This window comes from Mesoplodon densirostris (assembly GCF_025265405.1).
Source record: "Mesoplodon densirostris isolate mMesDen1 chromosome Y unlocalized genomic scaffold, mMesDen1 primary haplotype SUPER_Y_unloc_1, whole genome shotgun sequence".
Lineage (NCBI taxonomy): Eukaryota > Metazoa > Chordata > Mammalia > Artiodactyla > Ziphiidae > Mesoplodon > Mesoplodon densirostris.
This window is the reverse complement of record NW_026778236.1, coordinates 669,549-696,860: the sequence shown is the minus strand read 5'-3', so window position 1 is coordinate 696,860 and position 27,312 is coordinate 669,549. Positions and strand designations below refer to the sequence as shown.

General features: G+C 43.8%; 1 pseudogene; it reads right to left on the bottom strand.

The window, feature by feature from the left end:
- Positions 1 to 587: 587 nt before the first annotated feature.
- LOC132482929 (ubiquitin-like modifier-activating enzyme 1) lies at positions 588 to 25,341 on the bottom strand (annotated as a pseudogene).
- Positions 25,342 to 27,312: the final 1,971 nt, after the last annotated feature.

Sequence of the window (27,312 nt, the reverse complement as noted above, 5' to 3'; positions counted from 1 at the left end):
TTCTTTTTTTCTTTTGCCCTACCCAGGTACATGCAGAGTTTCTTGCCTTTTGAGAGGTCTGAGGCCTTCTGCCAGCATTCAGTAGGTGTTCAGTAGGAGTTGTTCCACGTGTATATGTATTTCTGACATATCTGTGGGGAGAAAGGTGATCTCCGCATCTTACTCTTCTGCCATCTTCCTCAACTCCCCCTCTATTTCTTTTTAAATAGAGAGGACAAAGGAAAAATAGCAAACAAATGATTTACCAGAAGAGGTGGATTTAATCTTTTCTCATAAGCTTGGATGTGAGGCAAATTCCATGCTGTTGCGGAGGGGCTGAGCCTTTTGTACTATCACCTGAACCTACAGAGCTAAAGAAAGGCTGGTCTTTCCCACAGACAACAGGGTACGAGCCTTTGACAAACAAGGATATGACAGACTTGGATTAATAACTCTTTATTAAGGATTCCAACTCCAAAGAGTAGAAAGCAGCAACAAAAACAACAAAAAGTCCTCAGAAGAACTTAAGGCTCAGCTTTTGCCACAACTATAAGAGAAACGGAAATAGATTGACTTGACTGAGAATGAGGTAGATGGGTGTAGAGGGATCAGCGAATGGTGTATCGTACATAGGGGACCTCCACATCGTTGCCGCTCTCGTCGTTGCAGCACTGCTCAAGCACCAGTGCTTGAATGTGGTGTCCCAGCTCTTGCTTTGATACTCGTCTCACTATTGCTGTTATCCTGGGTTGAGGAAAAAGAGGGTCTGTGAAGAAGAAAGAGAGGAAAGGACTTACAGAGACAAAGTTAGGAGAACAGTGAAGATGAGTTGCATAGCTAGCTGATGCTTCCCACCCCAGGCAGGACCTGTTTCTGTTTGCACACTGACCCAACTTAAGCCTGAGTTGATCTTTGATCTTACTTGCTGTCATGAAAAAGGAGCATGGATACACCCTGGAACAGCATGGTGATCTCTAACTTGTGCTCTGGCTGAAGAGGGTGGAAAGGAGGAGGGGCAACAAGGTCACTGGGATGGACAGTACCAGTAACCTGGGCAACCACCACCACAAGTGCAGCGAGTGAAAGGGCCTTACCTTCAAGTAGTCAAGGAACTGCTTGAGGGGCATCTCTTCACCATTAGGCTGCAGCCCCTGTACCTCAAAGTGATCCCACAATGTCCACTGCTGGTTATAGTACTCTGGGACAAAGCACAGAGTAAAGCACAAAGAGTAAAACGGGAGCAAGCCCAGATCATATGCTCCTCTTTATTTCACAAACATGCCAGTTCCATTCCTACTTTGCACAGGTTCAAACAATGAACAAAGGATACACAAAATTAAACAAAGCCTCTCACCTGGTATGATGAAAACCAGAGCCAGTTCTACGGAGATAAGATACACACAACCTCTACGCACACACACACACACACACACACACACACATAGCATCACTCACTGATGGGCAACACCAAAGGTTTCTATAAAAGCAAGCCCTTACCTGATGACGGTGTGGGACAAGGGGCTCAGAGAAGCTGAAAAAGGGCAGGGCCAAGTTGATGAAGCTGTTCTTATAGGACTCAAGCTGTTGGTGTCCCTGCACTACCTTGTACAGCTCCAGACATGCAAGGCCAACTATAGCTGCTGTGGTTGTGGCAATGGCTGGAATGATCTTCCCTGCAAACAACTTGCTCTGTAACGCAGAAGGTGATGAGCAGACGCAGTTGTTAGAGACGTTCAAGGTCTACAGAAGAGGTCAAACATGGCGGACTCAAACTTGGAAAAGGGTGCAAGGTTAGTTCTAGACTACTGTTACCTTATGCTGGTCAGCAGGGGGGAATGTTATAGTTCTCCGCCCAGAGATTGGATGCAGCCACAATGAAATCCATATGAAAGTTGCTGTCATCATCCTCTTGTGAGTGGAGACAGAGGAAGAACAGGAGAGACAGAGTTATAGGAAAAAAAGGTTTCCTGAATACTGGGACCTGAGGTATATTCACCTAAATTACCTGCCAGACAAGCCAAATACTAGCCCAGACCACAAAAGATAATTGGGCCATCTGATGCATGGGAAACGGGTTTGTGCCCCGGTCTGGGAAGATCCCACATACCGCAGAGCGTCTGGGCCCATGAGCCATGCCCACTGAGCCTGAGCATCCGGAGCCTGTGCTCTGCAAAGGGAGAGCTCACAACAGTGAGAAATCCATGTGCCGCAAAAAAAAAAAAAAAAATTAACAAAATTACAGGCAGGCCTGTAATCCCCACAAAAGCTTAGGATGGCTCAGCCCATTCTCCTACACTGTTGAAGGTCCCCATCACAGCACCTTCTCAAAGTTGATGGGGTACATCTTGAACCCAGGGAGGCTCTCTGGGCTGGGCAGCATGGCCTCGAGCTCCTGCAGGCGTTTATCAGCTGCAGAAAGGGAGGTAGTACATGTTAGGCCTTAGATATATGTGAGATCCCAGGCCAGTGTCTGAGGTGCAAGCAGGAGTCCAGGGTAGGGCAGAGATGTTCAGGCAGATAGAGGATTTGAAAAGGAGAGACATCATGGGAAAGAGAAAAGAATGGGGAAAGATAGGGCAGAAAACACCTCAGAAAAGAAAAAGGCAGACAGGTGTGTGGGACATGGAGATATATCTAGAGACACTGAGGTAAACAGGTAAAGCCACTAAGAAAGAATATAGACAGCAGCACTAATCATAAAACAGGTGAAAGCACAGAAGTTGTTAACTGATGAATGAGTGGATAGAAAAACTGATCTATCAATCCAATGAAATATTAAGCCTTAAAATCCATTCAATGAAATATTAAGCATTCCAAAATGGAAGTCTACTATATTTAAAGTTGGTTAAGATGGTAAATCTTTTGTGTTTCTTACCACAACTTAAAAAAAAAGGAGGTCAATGAGAACATACTGAAAGAGAAAGACAGAAAGAGAGAAGGGGAGACATGAAGGAAGATATAAGGGAAAACAGGAGACAGAGGGATAAAAGATACAGAAAGGGGCATAGGGAAAATGCACAGACAGCAAAGAAGAGAGTAATATTACATGGGATAGACCTCAGAAAATTTGAAGAGGGAGACCAAGGAGAATAAATGTGAAGATTAAGAGAATGTTCAGAGAATGAGAAAGTACAAAATACCTGAAAGGGAGATATGTAGGGAGATAAAGAAAATATACAAAGAGAAACATGAGAGAGTAGTTGTCTGGGAAGGAAAATGCGGGAGATATATGAGGAGGGGAGAGATATACAGATGAAGAAATTGAAGGATATATACAAAGAAGATAAAATGTAGAGGAAGACTTACAGGGCATGAGACAGGATACGGGAGAGGTGGGAAATTTGAGTTGGGGGGTAGTTATAGATGGAGAGATGAGGAGGGCTATCTAGAGGGAGAGAAGAGGAGGGCTATCTAGAGAGGGAGATGAGGAAAGATATATGGAGGTTAAAAATAGGTTAGGCCAGGGCCCTGGGAGAAGATGGTGGAAGAGTAAGATGCGGAGATCACCTTCCTCCCCACAGATACACCAGAAATTCATCTACCTGTGGAACAACTCCTACGGAACACCTACTGAACGCTGGCAGAAGACCTCAGACACCCCCAAAGGCAAGAAGCTCCCCACGTACCTGGGTAGGGCAAAAGAAAAAAGAATAAACAGAAAAAAGGATAGGGACGGGACCTGCACCAGTGGGAGGAAGCCGTGAAGGAGGAAAGGTTTCCACACAGTAGGAAGGCCATCCGCAGGTGGAGACTGTGGGTGGCAGAGGGGGAAAGCTTCGGAGTAGCAGAAAAGAGCACAGCCACAGGGCAGCAGAGGGCAAAGTGGAGAGGTTCCTGCAGAGAGGATCAGTGCCAACCGGCACCCACCACCCTGAGAGGCTTGTCTGCTCACCCGCCGGGGCGGGCAGGGCTGGGAGCTGAGGCTCGGGCTTCGGTCGGAGCACAGGGAGAGGACGGGGGTTGGCGGCGTGAACACAGCCTGAAGGGGTTAGTGTGCCACGGCTGGGCGGGAGGGAGTCCAGGAAGAAGTCTGGACCTGCCGAAGAGGCAAGAGACTTTTTCTTCCATCTTTGTTTCCTGTTGTGCAAGGAAAGGGGATTAAGAACGCTGCTTAAAGGAGCTCCAGAGATGGGCGCGACCCGCGGCTAAAAGCGTGGACCCCTGAGACGGGTGTGGGACGCTGGGGCTGCTGCGGCCGCCACCAAGAGGCCTGTGTGCGAGCGCAGGTCACTGTCCACACCTCCCCTCCGGGAGCCTGTGCAACCTGCTACTGCCAGGGTCCCAGGATCCAGGGACAACTTCTCCGGGAGAATGCATGGCTCAGGCTGCTACAACGTCACGCCGGCCTCTGCCGCCGCAGGATCGCCCCGCACTCCGTATCCCTCCCTCCCCCCGGCCTGGGTGAGCCAGAGTCCCCGAAGCAGCTGCTCCTTTAACTCCATCCTGTCTGAGTGAAGAACAGACGCCCTCTGGTGGCTAAATCCAAAGCTCAGACCCGGGAGCTGTGAGAATAAAGAAGAGAAAGGAAAATCTCTCCCAGCAGTCTCAGAAGCAGCGGATTAAAGCTCCACAATGAACTTGATGTACCCTGCATCTGTGGAATACATGAATAGACAACGAATCATCCCAAATTGAGGAGGTGGATTTTGAGAACAAGATTTATGATTTTTTCCCCTTTTCCTCTTTTTACAACGAATTAACCCAAATTGAGGAGGTGGACTTTCAGGGCAAGATTTACGATTTTTCCCCTTTTCCTCTTTTTGTGAATGTGTATGTGTATACTTCTGTGTGAGATTTTGTCTGTATAGCTTTGCTTGCACCATTTGTACCAGGGTCCTATCTGTCTGTTTTTTCTTTAATTTTTTAAATAACTTTTTTATTTTAATAACGCTATTATATTTTATCATACTGTATTCTATTTTACTTTATCTTCTTTCTCTTTTCCTACCTTCTCTATTTCCTCCCTCCCTTCTTTCTTTCCTCACTTCCTTCCTTCCTTCCTCCCCTCCCTCCCTCCCTCTCTCTCTTTCTTTTTCTTCCTTTCTTTCTTTCTCTCTTTCTTTCTTCTGCTAATTCTTTCTTTCTACTTTTTCTCCCTTTTATTCTGAGCTGCAGGATGAAAGGCTCTTGGTGCTGCAGCCAGGAATCAGTGCTGTGCCTCTGAGGTGGGAGAGCCAAATTCAGGACACTGGTCCACAAGAGACCTCCCAGCTCCACATAATATCAAATGGCAAAAATCTGCCAGAGATCTCCATCTCAACACCAGCACCCAGCTTCAGTCAACAACCAGCAAGCTACAGTGCTGGTCACCCTATGCCAAGCAACTAGCAACACAGGAACAAAACCCCACCCATTAGCAGAGAGGCTGCCAAAAAACATAATAAGGCAACAGACACCCCAAAACACACCACCAGACATGGACCTGTGCACCAGAAAGACAAGATCGAGCCTCATCCACCAGAAAAAAGGCACCAGTCCCCTGCAACAGGAAGCCTACACAACCCATTGAAACAACATTAGCCACTGGGGACAGACACCAAAAACAACAGGAACTACGAACCTGCAGCCTGCAAAAAGGAGACCCCAAACACAGCAAGATAAGCAAAATAAGAAGACGGAAAACAACAGCAGGTGAAGCAGCAAGATAAAAGCCCAGAAAACTTAACAAATGAAGAGGAAATAGGCAGTCTACCTGAAAAAGATTTCAGAATAATGATAGTAAAGATCATCCAGGGCCTCCCTGGTGGCGCAGTGGTTGAGGGTCCGCCTGCCGATGCAGGGGATACGGGTTCGTGCCCCGGTCTGGGAGGATCCCATATGCCACGGAGCGGCTGGACCCGTGAGCCATGGCCGCTGGGCCTGCGCATCCGGAGCCTGTGCTCCGCAACGGGAGAGGCCACGGCAGTGAGAGGCCCGCATACAGCAAAAAATAAAAAAATAAAAAATAAAAAAAAAAAGATCATCCAAAATCTTGGAAATAGAATAGACAAAATGCAAGAAACAGTTAACAAGGACCTAGAAGAACTAAAGATGAATCAAGCATCAATTAGAAACACAATAAATGAAATTAAAATTACTCTAGATGGGATCAATAGCAGAATAACTGAGGCAGAAGAATGGATAAGTGACGTGGAAGATAAAATAGTGGAAATAACTGCTGCAGAGCAGAATAAAGAAAAAAGAATGAAAAGAACAGAGGACAGTCTCAGAGACTTCTGGGACAACATGAAATGCACCAACATTCGAATTATAGGGGATCCAGAAGAAGAAGAGAAAAAGAAAGGGACTGAGAAAATATCTGAAGAGATTATAGTTGAAAACTTCCCCAATATGGGAAAGGAAATAGTTAATCAAGTCCAGGAGGCACAGAGAGTCCCATACAGAATAAATCCAAGGAGAAATATGCCAAGACACATATTAATCAAACTGTCAAAAATTAAACACAAAGAAAACATATTAAAAGCAGCAAGGGAAAAACAACAAATAACACACAAGGGAATCCCCATCAGGTTAACAGCTGATCTTTCAGCAGAAACTCTACAAGCCAGAAGGGAGTGGCAGGACATACTTAAAGTGATGAAGGAGAAAAACCTGGAACCAAGATTACTCTACCCAGCAAGGATCTCATTTAGATTTGATGGAGAAATTAAAACGTTTACAGACAAGCAAAAGCTGAGAGAGTTCAGCACCACCAAACCAGCTTTGCAACAAATGCTAAAGGAAGTGCTCTAGGCAAGAAACACAACAGAAAGAAAATACTTACAATAACAAACCCAAAACAATTAAGAAAATGGGAATAGGAACATACATATTGATAATTACCTTAAATGTAAATGGACTAAATGCTCCCACCAAAAGAAACAGATTGGCTGATACAAAAACAAGACCCATATATATGCTGTCTACAAGAGACCCACTTCAGACCTAGAGACACATACAGATTGAAAGTAAGGGGATGGAAAAAGATACTCCATGCAAATGGAAATCAAAAGAAAGCCGGAGTAGCAATTCTCATATCAGACAAAATAGACTTTAAAATAAAGACTATTAGAAGAGACAAAGAAGGACACTACATAATGATCAAGGGATTGATCCAAGAAGAAGACATAACAATTGTAAATATTGATGCACCCAACATAGGAGCACCTCAATACATAAGGCAAATACTAACAGCCATAAAAGGGGAAATTGAGAGTAACACACTCATAGTAGGGGACGTCAACACCCCACTTTCACAAATGGACAGATCATCCAAAATGAAAAAAAATAAAGAAACACAAGCTTTAAATGATACATTAAACAAGATGGACTTAATTGATATTTGTAGGACATTCCATCCAAAAACAACAGAACACCCATTTTTCTCAAGTGCTCATGGAACATTCTCCAGGATAGATCATAGCTTGGATCACAAATGAAGCCTTCATAAATTTAAGAAAATTGAAATTGTATCAAGTATCTTTTCCGACCACAATGCTATGAGACTAGATGTCAATTACAGGAAAAGATCTGTAAAAAATACAAACACATGGAGGCTAAACAATTCACTACTTAATAACGAAGTGATCACTGAAGAAATCAAAGAGAAAATCAAAAAATACCTAGAAACAAATGACAATGGAGATATGACGACCCAAAACCTATGGGATACAGCAAAAGCAGTTCTAAGGGGGAAGTTTATAGCAATACAATCCCACCTTAAGAAACAAGAAACATCTCGAGGGAACAACCTGACCCTGCACCTAAAGCAATTAGAGAAAGAAGAACAAAACAAACCCACAGTGAGCAGAAGGAAAGAAATCATAAAGATCAGATCAGAAATAAATGAAAAAGAAATGAAGGAAATGATAGCAAAGATCAATAAAACTAAAAGCTGGTTCTTTAAGAAGATAAACAAAATTGATAAACCATTAGCCAGACTCATCAAGAAAAAAAGGGAGAAGACTCAAATCAATAGAATTAGAAATGAAAAAGGAGAAGTAACAACTGACACTGCAGAAATACAAAAGATCATGAGAGATTACTACAAGCAACTCTATGCCAATAAAATGGACAACCTGGAAGAAATGGACAAATTCTTAGAAATGCACAACCTGCCAAGACTGAATCAGGAAGAAATAGAAAATATGAATAGACCAATCACAAGCACTGAAATTGAAACTGTGATTAAAAATCTTCCAACAAACAAAGGCCCAGGACCAGATGGCTTCACAGACGAATTCTGTCAAATATTTAGAGAAGAGCTAACACCTATCCTTCTCAAACTCTTCCAAAATACAGCAGAGGGAGGAACACTCCCAAACTCATTCTATGAGGCCACCATCTCCTTGATACCAAAACCAGGCAAAGATGTCACAAAGAAAGAAAACTACAGGCCAATATCACTGATGAACATAGATGCAAAACTCCTCAACAAAATACTAGCAAACAGAATCCAACAGCACATTAAAAGGATCATACACCATGATCAAGTGGGGTTTATTCCAGGAATGCAAGGATTCTTCAATATAAGCAAATCAATCAACGTGATACACCATATATACAAATTGAAGGAGAAAAACCATATGATCATCTCAATAGATGCAGAGAAAGTTTTCGACAAAATTCAACACCCATTTATGATAAAAACCCTGTAGAAAGTAGGCATAGAGGGAACTTTCCTCAACATAATAAAGGCCATATATGACAAACCCACAGCCAACATCGTCCTCAGTGGTGAAAAACTGAAACCATTTCCACTAAGATCAAGAACAAGACAAGGCTGCCCACTCTCACCACTCTTAGTCAACATAGTTTTGGAAATTTTAGCCACAGCAATCAGAGAAGAAAAGGAAATAAAAGGAATCCAAATTGGAAAAGAAGAAGTAAAGCTGTCACTATTTGCAGATGACATGATACTATACATAGAGAATCCTAAAGATGCTAACAGAAAACTACTAGAGCTAATCAATGAATTTGGTAAAGTAGCAGGATACAAAATTAATGCACAGAAATCTCTGGCATTCCTATACACTAATGATAAAAAATCTGAAAGTGAAATCAAGAAAACACTCCCATTTACCACTGCAACAAAAAGAATAAAATATCTAGGAATAAACCTACCTAAGGAGAAAAAAGACCTGTATGCAGAAAATTATAAGACACTGATGAAAGAAATTAAAGATGATACAAATAGATGGAGAGATATATCCGGTACCTGGATTGGAAGAATCAATATTGTGAAAATGACTCTACTACCCAAAGCAATCTACAGATTCGATGCCATCCCTATCAAACTACCACTGGCATTTTTCACAGAACTAGAACAAAAAATTTCAAAATTTGTTTGGAAAAACAAAAGACCCTGAACAGCCAAAGCAATCTTGAGAACGAACAATAGAGCTGGAGGAATCAGGCTCCCTGACTTCAGACTATACTACAAAGCTACAGTAATCAAGACAGTGTGGTACTGGTACAAAAACAGAAAGATAGATCAATGGAACAGGATAGAAAGCCCAGAGATAAACCCATGCACATATGGTCACCTTATCTTGGATAAAGGAGGCAGGAATGTACAATGGAGAAAGGACAGCCTCTTCGGTAAGTGGTGCTGGGAAAACTGGACAGGAACATGCAAAAGTATGAGATTAGATCACTCCCTAACACCATACACAAAAATAAGTTCAAAATGGATTAAAGACCTAAATGTAAGGCTAGAAACTATCAAACTCTTAGAGGAAAACGTAGGCAGAACACTCTATGACATGAATCACAGCAAGATCCTTTTGGACCCACCTCCTAGAGAAATGGAAATAAAAACAAAAATAAACAAATGGGACCGAATGAAACTTCAAAGCTTTTGCACAGTAAAGGAAACCATAAACAAGACCAAAAGACAACCCTCTGAATGGGAGAGAATATTTGCAAATGAAGCAACTGACAAAGGATTAATCTCCAAAATTTATAAGCAGCTCATGCAGCTCAATAGCAAAAAAACAAACAATCCAATCCAAAAATGGGCAGAAGGCCTAAATAGACATTTCTCCAAAGAAGATATACAGATTGCCAACAAACACATGAAAGAATGTTCAACATCATTAATCATTAGAGAAATGCAAATCAAAACTACAATGAGATATCATCTCACACCAGTCAGAATACCATCATCAAGAAATCTAGAAACAATAAATGCTGGAGAGGGTGTGGAGAAAAGGGAACACTCTTGCACTGCTGGTGGGAATGTGAATTGGTACAGCCACTATGGAGAACAGTATGGAGGTTTCTTAAAAAACTAAAAATAGAACTACCATATGACCCAGCAATCCCACTACTAGGCATATACCCTGAGAAAACCATAATTCAAAAAGAGACATGTACCAAAATGTTCATTGCAGCTCTATTCACAATAGCCTGGAGATGGAAACAACCTAAGTGTCCATTTTCAGATGAATGGATAAAGAAGATGTGGCACATATATATAATGGAATATTACTCAGCCATAAAAAGTAACGAAATTGAGCTATTTGTAATGAGGTGAACAGACCTAGAGTCTGTCATACAGAGTGAAGTAAATCAGAAAGAGAAAGACAAATACCGTATGCTAACACATATATATGGAATTTTTTTAAATGTCATGAAGAACCTAGGAGTAAAACAGGAATGAAGACACAGACCTACTTGAGAATGGACTTTGAGGATATGGGGAGGCAGAAGGGTAAGCTGTGACAAAGGGAAAGAGAGGCATGGACATATATACACTACCAAACGTAAGGTAGATAGCTAGTGGGAAGCAGCCACATAGCACAGGGAGATCAGCTCGGTGCTTTGTGACCGCTTGGAGTAGTGGGATAAGGAGGGTGGGAGGGAAGGAGACGCAAGAGGGAAGGGATATGGGAACAGATGTATATGTGTAACTGATTCACTTTGTTATAAAGCAGAAACTAAAAAAAAAAGGAATGTTGTAATGTTTTCCCTAATGTAAGAGCCTGGGGGAAGTAAATCTGTCTTCTAGGATTTCCTCCCCAGAATTCAGAAATTTAGGCGTTGTTTTAGCTCTTCTACACTCTCTCCACCCAATCCTGCCTTCCTGTTGGTGATCGGACCTCCCTATTGGCTATCTCATATCTTTCAACTGCCTGCTTTTTGACATCATTCTCCTACCAAACCTACTACCACTTGGTAGAGTCTTGGGGTTTCTGTAGAGTTGTCTGTAAATAAATTTGGATCATCACAAGTGACCAGTGACCAGTAACCAGTGACCTTTGTACTGGACACATGTGCCGTTCAGCTGCAGCCACTCAGACATCCTCTGGTTTTGTCTCCTCATCCCTTGTATGTGTTGATGTTTCCTCTTCTTCTCTGAGCATGTCAGATCTTGATCAATCCAAAGGTCCCAACGTGATCAAAGCCAAAGACACCAGAGCCATTAAGGTGAATCAGGTGCAGGAAAAGCCAAGTGTCATAAAGGTTCCCTCTGATCAACCCAGGAAGAACAAACATAAAGCCTCTGAGCCTATCAGTGGTGCTCCCAAGGCCAAAATCCAGCCAAAGAATCCGGAGTGCCTGTTAGGGGGAGAAGTGGTTCTCTGCAATGCTGCAGTCAGTGACAGGGCTCCTGTGAACACGGCCAAGCATTCTAAAGGCAAACCTCAGAAAGCTGCATCCAGAAAGATCAGCAAAACTAAGAGCCACGGGCAGGAAAAGACCACAAGGACCAGAGGAAGAAAGAAGGCTGAAGACAATAAGCAGTCAGGGAACAAAGTCAAGGCAGAAGAGAAGCCAACAATTCCCAAGACAAAGCGAAAGAAACACCAAATGGAGCTTACCCAAGAGAGCTTTAAAAAAACCTCGAACCTCCCTAGGCATGCGCATGCTGGAGTCTGTGAAGGTTTTTCATGCACTGGGGGAGAAGAATGATAAGAAAACTGGGCTCTCTTCCTGTCAGGTCTTGGGAAATTCAAGCAACCCTAAGGACCCCCAGCCACCCCCAGCTATCCAGCCATGGTGGCATACCCCACATGAGGGTAAGAGCCCTGAGAAAACTCAAGTCAAAACCCAGAAACCAGACAGCAGTGCTGAAAGAGTGTCCATCTCCATCCCAGTATGAGCTGCCTCCTCCTGGGAAGGTCAAGTTGATACCTCTGCCTTTTTCTGCCTGGGACAAGCCTCAAGCCGACCTGCTCCTTGGAGGCCACAGTCTCTGGCCTCACATCAGCCTGCTGTGGCAGACCATGCCCAGCCTGCTTCTACTAACTCAGCTCAACCTGCTGCAGCCAGTTCATCCCAGCCAGCTCCTGCCTCTTTGCCAGGTCCTGCCAAACCAGCTCAGACAACTGTGACCAACCCAACCCAATCAGGTTGGACTGACCATACCCAGCCTAGTGTTCCTCAGTCTGCTGCTCCTAGGCCTGCACACTACAAAACTTCATCTTGTGCTTCTCTCCAGTGGGAGCCTGTTCCCCCTGCTGTAACTAAGCACCAGTCCCCACCCAAGCTCCAAACCCCATTTCTACTCCAAGACTTCAGCAAGCAACGAATTCCATGCAGGGAACCCAATGTTCCTGTGTCCGTCATGTCAAAGCCCATCGAACAAGAGCAGAGGCCAGAGCGGGAGGCCATGAAGAGGTGGGCTCAACAAGATCGTGAGAATGCTGCCAAATACACCTCTTTGGGGAAACTGCAATTTTTCATTGAGAGGGAAAATGAAATGGAAATTGCTGACTACTGCAGATATTTAAACTAAGAGCTGCTAGGATTGTTGGTGCCACCTTGGGTACCAGCTGCTCTTCCATATATAGATAAAATACGTATAAATTTCTCTATTTATTTTGATATATTTTAAAACAATAAAACAATAAATAAATGTAATAGAATTAATAGATGAGTAATAAACCCTTTGAATTTTGAAAAAAAAAATAGGTTAGGCCTTCCCTGGTGGTGCAGTTGTTGAGAATATGCCTGCCAGGGCAGGGGACACGGGTTCGAGCCCTGGTCTGGGAAGATCCCACATGCCGCACAGCAACTAGGCCCATGAGCCACAACTACAGAGCCTGCGTGTCTGGAGCCTGTGCTCCGCAACAAGAGAGGCCGCAACAGTGAGAGGCCCGTGCACCACGATGAAGAGTGGCCCCCGCTCGCCACAACTAGAGAAAGCCCTCGCACAGAAACAAAGACCCAACACAGCAAAAATAAATAAATAAATAAATAAATAAACATAGGGTAAAGAGGCATACCAAAGGAAGGTGGGGAGGTGGATGAGGAGATCTATAATGAAATGAAACAGGGAAGAAATCAAGGCAGAGAGACTACTGGTAAAGATCATATCCATTTGTCCCTGCATATGGACACAAAAAGAAACAGAGGAAAGAACAAAACAAAGCAAACATACACACAGAAAAGAGGTGGAACACTGGTGCACCTGAGGGAGAAACAGTGGGAAGAACAACGTAGTAGCACATCAGAGAATTTGCCTCAACTAACCAACCTTATTTTAAATTGGAAGAAGCAAGGACCAAAGGACAGTGTGGATAAATCTCAGGCCTGAGATCTCAGAGCAGAGCCAGTGGCAAAACACAAGTACATGGGAGGCTTGCATAGGTAGGTGATAAATAGGATGCTAGCTCTAGGCCAACTAGTTAAACACCCTCACCAACACACGAAGTGGTCTGCAGCTCCTGGTCAGAAACATGGATCTTGACTCCAGACTTCAGGGTGAACTCAGGAACCTGCACAGACTGAATGAGTATGGTCACAGCAGCTCGGTCCTGAGAGCCCCTCAGCCCATAGGTCTGGGCAAACAGGTTGGCAGCAGCTATCATGTAGTCCAGATGCAGGGGCCAAGAGAAGGCAATGTATGGAGGGGTAAGCATATCAGTACTCACCTAAGGAGCCGTAGCCTCCTTCCCATCCACGTACCCACATTTGAAGGAGGAGACTTACATTGCTGACATCAAAGATGAGCGGGTGTGGACAGTGTTTAGGCCCAGACCAGAAAGGGGCTCCTGAGCTTGTAAGCTAAGAAAACAGAAAGATTGGGGGGAGTGGGACATGAGAGGAGAGGTCTTTCTGATAATTGTGACTCCTCATTTTCAAGCCCGGAAGTCCCAACTTAGTATATGGCTGGGCACTCACTTTGTGCCAGACACAGAGCTATTTATGAAACTTTTATAGATTGCCAGGCAGGTACTAACATACTTAATTTATTAACTTAATAAATATCAATTAGCCCTCATAAAACTCTCATGAAATTAGGTCACTATTATTCCTACTTCCTACATGAGGATACTGAGGCACAGAGAGAAAATACATGATTAGTCCCAATATCAAATGCAGTTGAGACTTGAACCCACCTAGGTCCTGTGCTCTTAACACCAAAATTTCTCTTCTACAATATCTATAGCCCTGACTGGGAATCTGGAATGACTCATGTCATATCTGAGGGAAACAGGTACCAAGTATCTTGCCTGAGAGAACAGGGATGGGCAGGCAGAGGAGAGAGGTCAGGAGGAACAGGTCTTTGACTTCAAAAATCACTCGCTTAATCATTTAATGAGATCTCTGGGACTTGGTGGTCTTGCCACAAATGAATTAACTGCAATGAACCATGTCAAAAGTGTGTAGCAAACTGCTTCCAGTAAGCCTATTCTGACAAATGGACCCCACAAGAGTGTAATACCTGGTTCGGAGGAAAGTTGTGCAGCAGCTGTCTGATGTTGTTGGAGTACTGAGTGTGCCAGTGCTAGTAAGCCCACGTCACACAGTCAGCCCAGGTATGTGGCTGCTGAAGCACCAGGCTGCGCTGCACAGTCTCCAGCACCTCCAGGGGTTCAGTACCTGCCAGGTGCAGTGTTTGCTCCACAAACATTGAATCCCTATCAAGAATTAGAGGGGACACAAACTCAAAATTACACAGTGATCCCAGAGTGAGCTTAACACCATGAAAAGTCAGTGCTGACTCCCAAAGGTATAAGGCCCAAGGAATCATTAGTTTATTTGAAAAGTAGGCCAGGTCCTAAGTGTTACACTGGTTACAGAATGCTTTGACTGACAGGCAGGGGACACGGTGAGCGAGGATTTGGACAGAATTACTCACATTAGGTACTGGTTGACGTTGTCTGCTGGCTGCTTGAAGAGACCTTCAAACTCATCCTGAGCCCACTGCAGACAGAGCAAATCAACACTATGTGGGTTATGGGAAACAAATAAGTTTATGTAGACCTTAGGAACACCATCAGGAAATGCAGCAAATAGGAAGAGCATGGCTGTTATGGGAGAACAGAGGAAGGAAGCCCTCCCAATGTGGCTCCTCAAACTTGTCAAGCCCTCACCACTTCAATGTAAAATCCAATGATCTTAATCTGGGAAGAGGTTAACACACAAGTTTACATTCATGCAGAATTTATTAAGATGTACACCTTACCTTAGGTATGTGAGGCCTCAATAAAAGAAAAAGTTCACACCAAGAATAAAACATGAACGATATCTATGCAGGTTCTGGGGACTGGGCAGAAAGTAAGATAGAGGTTTGACCCCTGTGAATTCAGAGGTCGATAAATAGTCACTGGTGAAGTGATCTGGAGCATCCTGATGCTCAAAATCCAGGTTCAAAGGCCAGCTCTGCCACAGTCTTGTGACCATCAGGTATATCTTTACTTGTTTTTTCTCATTTTAAAGACATACACTGTAACAGTAAAACTACACCTCATGGAGTTAATATGAAATAAGCAAACATGTACACATTTAAAGCTTAGTTTGAAAGTCACAAGGACATATTAAGTGTAAATGCTTTACAGAAGTCCTGTGAGAGTTACTACCATCATTCCAATTTTACAGATAAGGAATCTGAAGCATGAAGATGTTAAGTCCAAGGGCACATAGTATATTTGTTTTAAAAGCCTTTTTATTGGCCCTTCTGCATGCTGGGTAGAGAGAAACACAGTAATAGAACCATAACCTAGTAGAGGTTTTATGTATATAGAAATGAACATGCACACAAAAACACATCTCTTTCTCTCTCCATCTCTCTGTATCTAAACACACACACACACACACACACACACACAGACACACACACACACACCCCAACATGGGATGTAAGGACAGGGAGAAAGACACATACTGAACTGAGTCCACAAGTATAAACTCATCCATTCTGGAAGGAAAAGTGATTGAACTGTTACTGCTCATTTTCTTCCTGTTCCCATACTCTCTAAACATAGCCTCAAAGACTGCATTAAGAATCATTTTGATAAAAGGATGGTTATTTGTGGTTTGAAAGGGGACTGTAATTAGGGCCAAGTTCTGAGGGCCAGTTAATGGGGTGCTTTTTTTTTTTTTTTTTTTGCGGTATGCGGGCCTCTCACTGTTGTGGCCTCCCCCGTTGCGGAGCACAGGCTCCGGACGCGCAGGCTCCGGACGCGCAGGCTCAGCGGCCATGGCTCACGGGCCCAGCCGCTCCGCGGCATATGGGATCCTCCCAGACCGGGGCACGAACCCGTATCCCCTGAATCGGCAGGCGGACTCTCAACCACTTGCGCCACCAGGGAGGCCCTAATGGGGTGCTTTTACTTTGTCAACCTACATGATAGGTATGCTGTTTTGTATGTATGTGTACTATATAAACACAAATATGCTGACAAGCTATTAAACATATATTGGGAAACAATCAAAAAAGTAGTCCTAAATATGGACTTAATATTAGCAAAATAGTATCCTGTACACAAAGAAACACATCCTCACCTTTTAGATATACACTTCTTACATAAAGTATTTCACATGGTATAAATAATACTTCCCTGTATGTTTCCAAAATAAAAATTTCAAGTTAAAAAAAAATCATTTTGAAAAGCTTAGGTTGCTAGGTTTAAAGTGAGTGAAGGAGAGTTAAAGAGAGGGCAGATATTACATACACTGAGGCTTCATCATCTGAATAAAAAGAGTTTGGCAAATGAGACACTGTCCAGGTACCTATCTGTTCCACCTCTTTCTCCCTGCAAGGCTGATCACCTGCAAAGTGTGCTCGACGGCATTCAGGAAGTTCTTCAGTGTGTAGATGGGGATGGACTTCTCAGGAGGGTCCTGGCTGGAGCTGTATGACTCTGTGAGGAAGGGGATACTACTTCCACATTACCCTTGGTACCCAGTGTGCCTGACTCCAGAAGAGGCTTACGGTAGAACACACAGCAGCAGTCCATATACGTGCCTGTGAGAAAGGTGCAGCAGGTGAGGGTGGGGGAAAATAATATCAGGATAGGACACGGTGACACACACTCCCTAAAACACACACATTACTCTCGCCTTGTCCTCACCCACCCGCATAACTCACGGGCATCCACACTGTCCGAGGCACTGCCAACACCATCCAGCTTTTGGAAGAAGATATCATCATACACATGCTCTGTATGAGGGCCCACACAGTTCTGATGGCTCATCACCCGGATATGTGGATTTATCTGGCTCACAGCTGCAGCAGCTGTATCAGACTTCAATTTCTGGATAGGGATGGAGAAACAGAACTGTCATTCATATAATCACCCAACAAAACTTTACAGAGCTGTTCTGAAAATTGATTTACGCAATGATGCACAAGACCTAGGCTCTGAGGTCAGGAGGCTCTGTGGTCTATGATAAATGCCACACAGCTTGGGCTGGGACAAATGAGGAATGGGGTGAATAAAAAAGGAAAACAGTGATACAATAGGAGCCAATGGGTTTAGTATCTGTTCTTTTGTCTACCGAACATCCATTGTTTTTACTTACTAGCACCCAGAGTTGGAGTGCATTCACCCAAAGAAAACCAAGGTCCTCTGAACTTACAAAAACAAAAAGGATCCTCTGAAAGTACAAGTCAGATCACATTCCTCTCCTCATAGCCCTCTATTGATTCCCACTTTCACTAAGGGTAAAATGAGCTGCTCCCTATTACTTTTACAACCTTCTCTCTTACTGTGGGCTGTCTCTGTCTCTATTCCTTAAACACAGCAGGCATATTCCAACCTCAGGGTTTTGCTCATACTGTTAACTTCACCTGGCATACTCTTCCCTGAGATTTCTTCCTGTTCTCATATATCATCTTTAATTCTCTGTGGATATACCACCTTTCCAATGAGGATTTCCTTTAGCACACTGAAAACCACCCTCTCATGGCATTTCCAGTTCTATATCTTGTTTTTCATTCTTGCCCCTACACAGTATTTTTCACCTTGTTATGTTCTAACCACATACTGTGCTATTGTATTTATTATTTGCTGTAGCAGTTGTCCAAACTAATGATGTTAAAACGAAGTTTGTGGGGGTTTTTTTATGTGAGGCACAGCTATCAAGATTTCCTACATTAGACATTTAAACTCAGAAAATTTTTAAATATTATTACTCCGTTTAAAATTGGAGGGGCTTCCCTGGTGGTGCAGTGGTTGAGAATCTGCCTGCTAATGCAGGGGACATGGGTTCGAGCCCTGGTCTGGGAAGATCCCACATGCCATGGAGCAACTAGGCCAGAGCCACAACTACTGAGCCTCCGCGTCTGGAGCCTGTGCTCTGCAACAAGAGAGGCTGCGGTAGTGAGAGGCCCGCGCACCGCGATGAAGCATGGTTCCCACTTACCACAACTAGAGAAAGCCCTCACACAGAAAGGAAGACCCAACAAAGCCAAAAATAAATAAATAAATAAATAAATTAATAAAATTGGAATAATTCCATTATATAGTACAAATATTATGAAAAACACTCCAATACAAATCTTTAATGATAGGAGTCAATCTGTATTTACAGTTTTGCAAATTTTAGTTATATAATATCTTAGAAGATAGCTGAATTTTCATTATCTACTGCCTGTAATGTATTACATGTTTTGCTTGAAAGATGTAAGGGACATCCAGCCTTACCAAAAAATATTTCAATAACATTTTCAGATGATTGTTGATATATTTTTTTAAATACATCAAAACTTGACATGTGATAGTAAAGTTTAGTTGCAAGGTAAAATACTGATCCACAGCAATATCCACTGTCATTCTCTGTATTTTGAATGGTTCTTTAGTTAATGCACAACTCTGTATCATCATGAATTGGTCTGGTCGTTTGGAAAATACTGTGTATTTGGGTTACGGACAGCCTCCTAGAGCAGAGTGGAAAATTACCCTTTCACCTGATAAAATGAGGATAAAAAGGACATAATGTCTTAGTATTCTTTAAACAGTTGTGATCTTTTGGACTTGAGGAAAGAGTGCTGCCAACCTCCACTGCATCTGAGAATCTCTCATTTACTATATCTTCTCACTAGAGAAAAGCAGAAACCTTTCATTTGCTATCTTATATATTCTAACTAGTTAAGTAGTACCTAGTATTTGCATGATAAAATGAAAGGAAAGATAAACACTGGGCAGGCAAAAATAATACTGAGCTTTACAGAAGACTCCCTAGATAGATCCCTCTATAACCTAGCTTCCATAGTCCCACATTAGCCATAACCAAAAACCAAAGGAAAAAAAATGGTTGGGGACAGGTGTAAACTCACAAATGAAAGATGTAATAAGTTTTCAATAAATATCTGCTGGAAGAAAGACTGAGTGGTAGAGAAAAAGAAATAAGGGAAGAACTGAAGGAAAGAGAGAAACAAAAAAGTCCTAAGGCGGGCTTCCCTGGTGGCACAGTGGTTGAGAGTCCACCTGCCGATTCAGGGGACATGGGCTCGTGCCCCATTCCAGGAAGATCCCACATGCTGCGGAGCGGCTGGGCCCATGAGCCATGGCCGCTGGGCCTGTGCGTCCGGAGCCTGTGCTCTGCAACGGGAGAGGCCACAACAGTGAGAGGCCTGCGTACAAAAAAAAAAAAAAAAAAAAAGTCCTAAGGCAATAAGACAGATAACAAGAAAAAGACAGGAGAAAAGTGAGAAACAAAGCTCAACCACTTACCATGTCCAGTCCACTCACCTTGATATCCCAAGGCCGGAACAGAAACTGTCGATTCACATTGGATTTTTCTACAGTGTCCATGTCTGTAATGGTGATTGCCCACATCCCTACAGCCTAGCCCAATCATGGCAAAGTTCTTGAGCAGCTCATAGCCAATGGCCCCTGCACCCATCTGGGAGGTGGCCAAGAAGAGAGACAGAAGATGGTTAGGGTCACTGGGGTAACAAAGGCACTTATCAGTTCTCACTCCCCCTGGAGATGGCAAGAGAGGGTAAGAGGATCTACTACTGCATATTTAAGTCCCAGTGCCATAAAAATCCATGGTCCTCTAAGGAAAGAGGCACAAGACCAGGAAATAAAGGACCTGGTATGAAGAAAATGGAAGAGGGATGAGATGAGGGTACAAGCAAACACCATCCCTTGTAAGCCAAGAGGAGACTCCAGAAGAGGTGGCCAGAGGCTAGGGGACCTAAAGGTAGCTTTTGACCACAAGGTTCTCTCACCAAGAAGTATCTCTGCTTGCCCAGCTTCTCTTGCAGGCCGGAGCCAAATACAGCCACCTGCCCATCTTAACGGTTCTGGCACTGAGTCATGTGAAGGGAAGAGAGGGTTAGGGAAAAGGCACCTTAAAAAGATCCATAATAATGCCTTCTCCATGGGCCCCAATCACATACTGGAAGGCACGTGTCCTCTGTAAAGGCCTCTTGGTCCTCACGGAGACATTCAACGGCATCAAAGTACAGCCACTGCATAACAGGCATAACTTTCCAGAGCAGGCCTGAGGAGGGGGTAAGAAAGAGGAAATGATCACTGGTTAATCAGAGTTGCACAGCAAGCAGCAGGGCCAGGAAGGAACCTGGCCCACTCCCAGCACTGTCCATCTCCACTCATATTGACCTTCATAACCTCCTGGGCAGCCACGTCCCCAGTGAAGGAATTGATGGGTGCCAGATCCCCAGCAGCCACATAAACCAGCTTCCGGATGAGGGCTTCATCCAGACTGTTTTGCTGCACTGCTGGCAGAGCTTCAGCATTCACAGCCTGTGCTATGGTCACCAGTTCCGTTGCATCCTCCTGGAAGGAGAAAAAGAACAATCACACCACTGTGGGGAGAGGGAGAGGTAGAAAAACTAAATAGATGAAGAGGCATAGAGCAGCTTTGGCTCAAGGACCTGGCTGGCTTGCCCACCCATCTACCTCATTGTGGGGCCAAGGAGGCTGGCCATGCTGGGCACAGAACTGGTGCAGGGCCTGGAAGCCAATGGGTAGTTGAGGAGGGCGAGAATACTTGGCAAAATCTGTTATCACAAAGTCCGGCTCTGACAGTGAAGTGGGCAAGGATTTCTGTGGAGAGCAAGATATCAGAACAAAAAAGGAAAAAACGTAGAGATGCCTGGAACCCTACAGCACACCCTCCTGCTCATACTCACAAAGCTTATCTTCTTAGTTACTTTGACCTGACTGACAACGCCTCCACAGATGTAGTCAGAGAAATTGGAGGTATCACAGATACTAAAGGTGTAGGGACCTGGGGGATGAAAAGAATGAAGGTTTATATGTCAATTCATTCCCTCACAAGATCAACAGCACTATCAAAACAGGAACGGGAAAACCTCCCACCTCCTTTCTCCCCCAACCCCCTCCCCCATACAGTGGGAGTTTGGAGTTAACAGATGTAAGCTATTATATATAGAATGGATAAAAAATTATATATAGAATGGATAAAAAAGGTCCTACTATAGAGCACATGGAACTCTATTCAGTATCCTGAGATAAACCATCATGGAATAGAATATGAAAAATAATGTGTATATAGATAACTGAGTCACTTTGTTGTAAATCAAAAAGTAACACAACATTAAACATTAAATCAACTATCCTTCAATTAAAAAAATAAAAATAAGGTATCGTACACCATAAAAAACAAACAAACACAATGCTGATTTCTTCAGACAGCACAGGTACCCTATGTCTAAATGCCACTCTAGAGAAAAAGAAGTAAGCCCTGAAAGGATCCAATGGCAACTACATAATTTCTCTAGAACAAACTCAAAAATATTAAAGGAACACAAAACGCAACTCCAAAAAGCTAACATTCACAATTACCTTCCATCCATCAAAAATTAGCAGAACATGGATCTGTGGCTTTAGTCTTCAAAAATTTGTAAAGTTTTGGCCATTATTTCTTCAAAAACTCTTTTGGCCCCCTCCTTTGTTGGGAATTTCTTTGACATGTGAAATATATTTACAATAGTTGTTTTAATGTTCTTGACCAGTGATTTTACATAACAGATGTGATTAACAAATTAACACACAAGAAAAAATTAGGAGATTTAACAAAGTAGAAGAAACTATCCAAAATACAACAAAGACGGGGAGAAAAAGACAAACAAGTCAAGTGCCTTAATATACATGTAATTGGAGTTCTGGAAAGAGATAATGGGGTGGCAGTGAGCTGCGAAAGTAACATTTTCAAAAAAAATAAGGCCAGAAATTTTCCCAATTTGATAAAACTATAAAACCATAGTTAATATAAATTTAATAAACTGCAAAAGAGACACGGAGAAAACTATACTAATGTATATCATAATCCCATTAAGATCAGTGATAGTGAAAATAAACACATTAAATACAGAGAAACAAGAATAAGAATAGCAGACTTCCTGTGGAAAATAAGGCAGGAAAGACAACAGAGCAATATCTTTAAAGCAATGAATTCTAAAATGCTACACTCTGTAAAGACATCTTTCAAAAACACAGGCAAAATGAAATTTCAAGCATGAAAAAGCTGAAAGAATCATCACCAGCAGACCCCATTCCACAACATATGTCAAAGGCTTTCTTCGGCAGAAGAAAAATTGCATCAGATGCAAATCTGGAGCCACAGAAAAGTATACTGGAAATGGTGATTATGTGGGTAAAAATAAACTTTCTTAAATCTTTTCAACAATATAATTGTGAAGTCAAAAATAATGTATTGAGAAGTTTATAACATACATAAAATATATGACGACAGCAAATGGTGAACCAGAAAGTGGAAATATTTTGTTGTAAGTTTCTCTTTAATATGTGTGGTGATGAAGTATTACTTAGAGATTGTTATACTATACATTCTAAAACAGTTTAAAAAAGAAAGAAACAGAGTCAATGGGCCAAAAAATAATAATGGAATCAAATCCTAGTGGTATAAACCTTTTCTGCCTGTAGCTCAGTTCATATGTCTTTATTAAAGCTACCTGGACCCATCTCTTCTAAGTCCCAAGTCAGATTTCAGAGAGGCATCTCCTCTTGGACTTTGGTACAAGTCAAGACTACAGATATGTGTCACCTCTTGGGCTGTGGGTCAGCCCACACCACAGGGACAATTCTCTCTTTGATCTGGGCAACAATTTCTTGCTCCCCAGTCTTGGCATACCCAGGACTTTGATCTCTAGGGGATAGATGCCATTGAGTTCATTAATGCCCTGAACTTCTGTGATCTCAAACCCGTGTCGGGCACATCCAGGCAGCTTACAACACCAGGGTTGTCCTGGATGGAAGAGAAGTAAAGAAAGCCTCAGAGGTAGGATCAGGGTACCAGGAGCATAAAGGAGGACTATGGCTACCCACATGCCTTCCAGAACCCCTGTGGCCAATCTCCTTACCTTGGTAACCAGAGAAATCATAGCACTGAGAGGCTGTTCCCCATTGGAATCCGTCAGGATCATCTCCTCTCCAAAGTCACAGAACAACTGCCTGTAAAAGGAGACACGAGGACTGGTGCCTGAGACCCTTAGAAATAGTGAACACTTCCTAGGAAAGCTTAGCCATCACTGCCGGCAGTCAGTGCTCATGCCAACTGGGGAGAGGTGAACATGGAGAATGGAAAATCTGGTGGGCTGAGAGTAGCATTACGCCACTGGGAGCCAGGGGGTCTTAGCCTGGGCTTGGGAGGAGTTGGGGATAAAGGAAGAAGCAGGCACTCAACCAAACAGACCCCGAGTGTCTGCCACGACCAGCTTGATTCCATGGCTGTGACAAAACACACCCACCCACAGCTGGCCCTCCAAAGGAGAGCTGGTGAGGAACACAACCTGTAACAAGAAGGAAGCTCATGCAAAGGGACTGGCATTGGGGTGAAGGGAAATAAGAAAATAAAGGAGAAAGGCAGGCCAGGGGTTGGCAGAATGGCAGGACTAAAGCTTACTGGTTCAGACCTTTTCTGCAAATATTTACAAAGTATGTGTGTCATACTCAGTGAGGGTAAAACTCAATGAAGAGAAATATGAAACCCCAGACTATGACAAGAAAAGTAAAGCAGTATTAGGAGGACAGAATTTGAAGACCAACTAATTCACTTATTTGAAAAACACCCATTCCTGCCTGCCTACAACCCTGCATGTCCTGGGAGTCAAACAATGAGTCACAGTCTGTTCCCAGTTAAAGTTTGGGTTTATCCCCAAATCCTGCACTCATTTGCTTCAATTCTCAAATAAAACAAAATGGAACAAAGCAAAGCCTGCTCAGCGAAGATTTGTAGGGAATCTTTGAATTCCCTTCCTTATTCACCAGGATAGGTTCCTACTGCTGCATCAGGAGTTCCAGTGCCCATGTTCTCTGGGAAACCCCAGGGCACGCACCCACAGGGCTGGTCCATTAAATAAATCTGAGCAAACCAACCAGGAAAAGGATCTGAGAGTGAAAGTCAGGAGGCAGGGTGATGCTGCAAAGTACCTGGAAACCACTAAGGAAGTCATCAACAGGGGCCCCAGTGTAGGTGGTGATGGGCACATAGCTGTTGAGTTCAGCAAGGTAGGGCTGTGATGCCTCAGCCTGGTTCTTACCGATGTCCTCCTCCCTTAGGTAGAACTACAACAAGGTACAAGAAGGAAAGAAGTGAAGTGAATGCAGAGACCAGGGGGTTTGGTGATTGGGCAAGGGGAAGGGATCCAGGAAGAGGTACCTGGGATGAGAAGTCAGCCCACTGGGCAGTGCCCTGGTCATGAAGGGTGACTGCTTTGACCCCACCAAGGATGATATTCTTCGCAATCTCCACCCCTAGGCCCCGAAGGCCCGACACTAGCACACTGGATGTCTGGAGATGCTTCATAGCCTCACGGCCCAGGACATACCTGCCAGATTTGAAGGAGACTCTGGGTCATGGCTTGGCCCACCCAACTCTATACTCTCTTTGCCCCCCTCCTGCTTTACATTCCCAGGCTCAGCCATAGTCACCACTGCCGGGAGTAAAGACCCTCACCTATGTCTGGTGCACTGCCTGTTTTTGGCATTCCCTAGGAATGGAGGGGAAAAGAGTTTCATCGAGACAGCAAAAAAACGCTTAAATAAGAGGTACTTTCCCACCAACCACAATACCATCCCACATCCAAGATTTAGGGAAAGGACACTCACGTTGGTTGGAAGGGCAATCAGCACATGGTTTTGGATCAGGCCCAGACATACAACGTTTCTTCGATAGTGGCATAGTGCACATCTTTAGAAAAAGGGTCAGAGGTGAGCCAGATACGGGGAGGCTTTTCTCTTTTGTTGATGGTAACTCTGGTGGAGAGAAGGACTTAAGTACTAGCATCCTCATTTCAAGAACGGAAACATGAAGACATGCTAGGTACTAGAGCTACTCTGAGAGGGAGGAAAGAGGAGGCTGAGCTCAGACAGTTGATTTTCCCCAGGAATGAAGGATAAAAGTTTCAGGAAGATAACAGACTGAAAGAGTGAGTGAGCAGACACTGGCTAGATTGTGAAGTCCGGCTGGGCTTCTGTGACCACTGATGCAGAGCACCATGCAGGCTGAACAGATGCTGAGAAGGGGATCTAGTAGGAAGGAAGCATGCTGGGGGAGGGGTTGTATAATAATGATATAGGGGCCTATGAGGCTGAAAGCAGAAGATGAGGGCTTGTGAATGAAGATATTGGCCACTTGAAAGGCCCTAGGGGAGACTATAAGGCACGATGTGGAGTACAGGATCTTAAAAGAAGGGAGGACAACCTGTTTACTTTTGAATGCACAGGTAGAGCCCTGGGCAAGACTGGGAAGGTGAGTCTCTGATAGGGGTGGTTAGAACCAAAATCTGAAAGGGTCTATCAAATACTGGTGCAGGGAAGGGGGACTGGGAAAGGATGTCTGCCAGATTATGTATCTGAAGAATTCCTACCTGGTATCTGGTCCCCCGGGAGCTTCTGAGAGAAGATACTTGGGATTATCTGGAAAGAATTCTGAGACGATGAAAAGGGGGTATTTTCTAAGAGCAGATATTGGGTTAGTAGTAAAGCATTTTAGTAAAGGACAATGTCGGATTCGGAGGTGTTTTTGATGGAAAATGCTAAAATGGAGTTTGGGAAGGTCGACGACTAAGTAGAAATGCTAGGTGTAGGGACACTTCTTGAAGATGCCATAGAACGGAAGGTCTTTAACGGCAGGTAATAAAGGTCTTTCAAGGGAAATGCTAAAAAATATTAAGTAGAAATGCTGCGTACAGAGTGATCTCTGACAGATGAGACTACCAGGGTGAGACGTGAGCAAGAGGTCTCTGAGAACGAGTCAGGGTCTGTGGTATTCCATAGTGTTGTACTTTTTTAAGCTCTGAATGGTGATTAGGAGGAGGAAAAAGGGGAGGGAAGGGTGAGTAAAGATGTTAGAGAAAGGTCTCTTTTAGGGAAATGAGAGCGAAACAGACCTTGTCAGGGCTCCGGTTCCTCTTGGAAGCTGTGGGGATGGTAATTTGGGTTTACGGTCTTCTATGTAATACACTGACTGGGAATATTGAATCTGGTGCTGTAACGTGCTAGATCTGTGAGGGAATAAGGTTTTTGGCTAGATATGTTGCACGCGAGACTCTAAAGGTTAGGAACTGGGCCTCTGGAGCCCTGAGGTCAGATTCCAGAACACAGGCAAGAAAGAGTAACATCAACCCAGCCCCAGCATCCGCCCCTATGCCGCCTCTTCAGCCCAGTTAACCACCTCCAAGACCCTCCCAAAAACCCTGCCCAGGGAGAGGTGCCGAGAAAGGCCGTTTGGTACAAATGCCCGTTCCCACGGGGGTTCTGCCGCCAACTCCATGTGTATCTGAAGACAAGCCGGGCTGCCGCCCTCTTTTTACTCCTCCTCCCCCGCCGTCTGGCTGGAGGAGAGTTGCAGCCGCCTCAGCCTTACCCAATTCCACTGACCACGCCTCCTTTACCTCAACCGCTGACCCGGAAGCCCAAACAAAACGTTTGGTCCTACTCGCCGTCGCACCCGTAGTGAATCACTGGTGACGTCAGCAGCCCCTGTGGGACTCATTACGTGTGCTGACGGCAGAAGGAAGACAGCCCCACCTAGTGGCTGCATTCAGTAAAATGGGTATAAACTGAAACACGCAGTTACCTCACTGAATCACTCTGAGGGAAGACAGCAAGCTAGAGAAGTCAAGACTTTTGGTCTCGAATTATACAAGACACTAGGTGT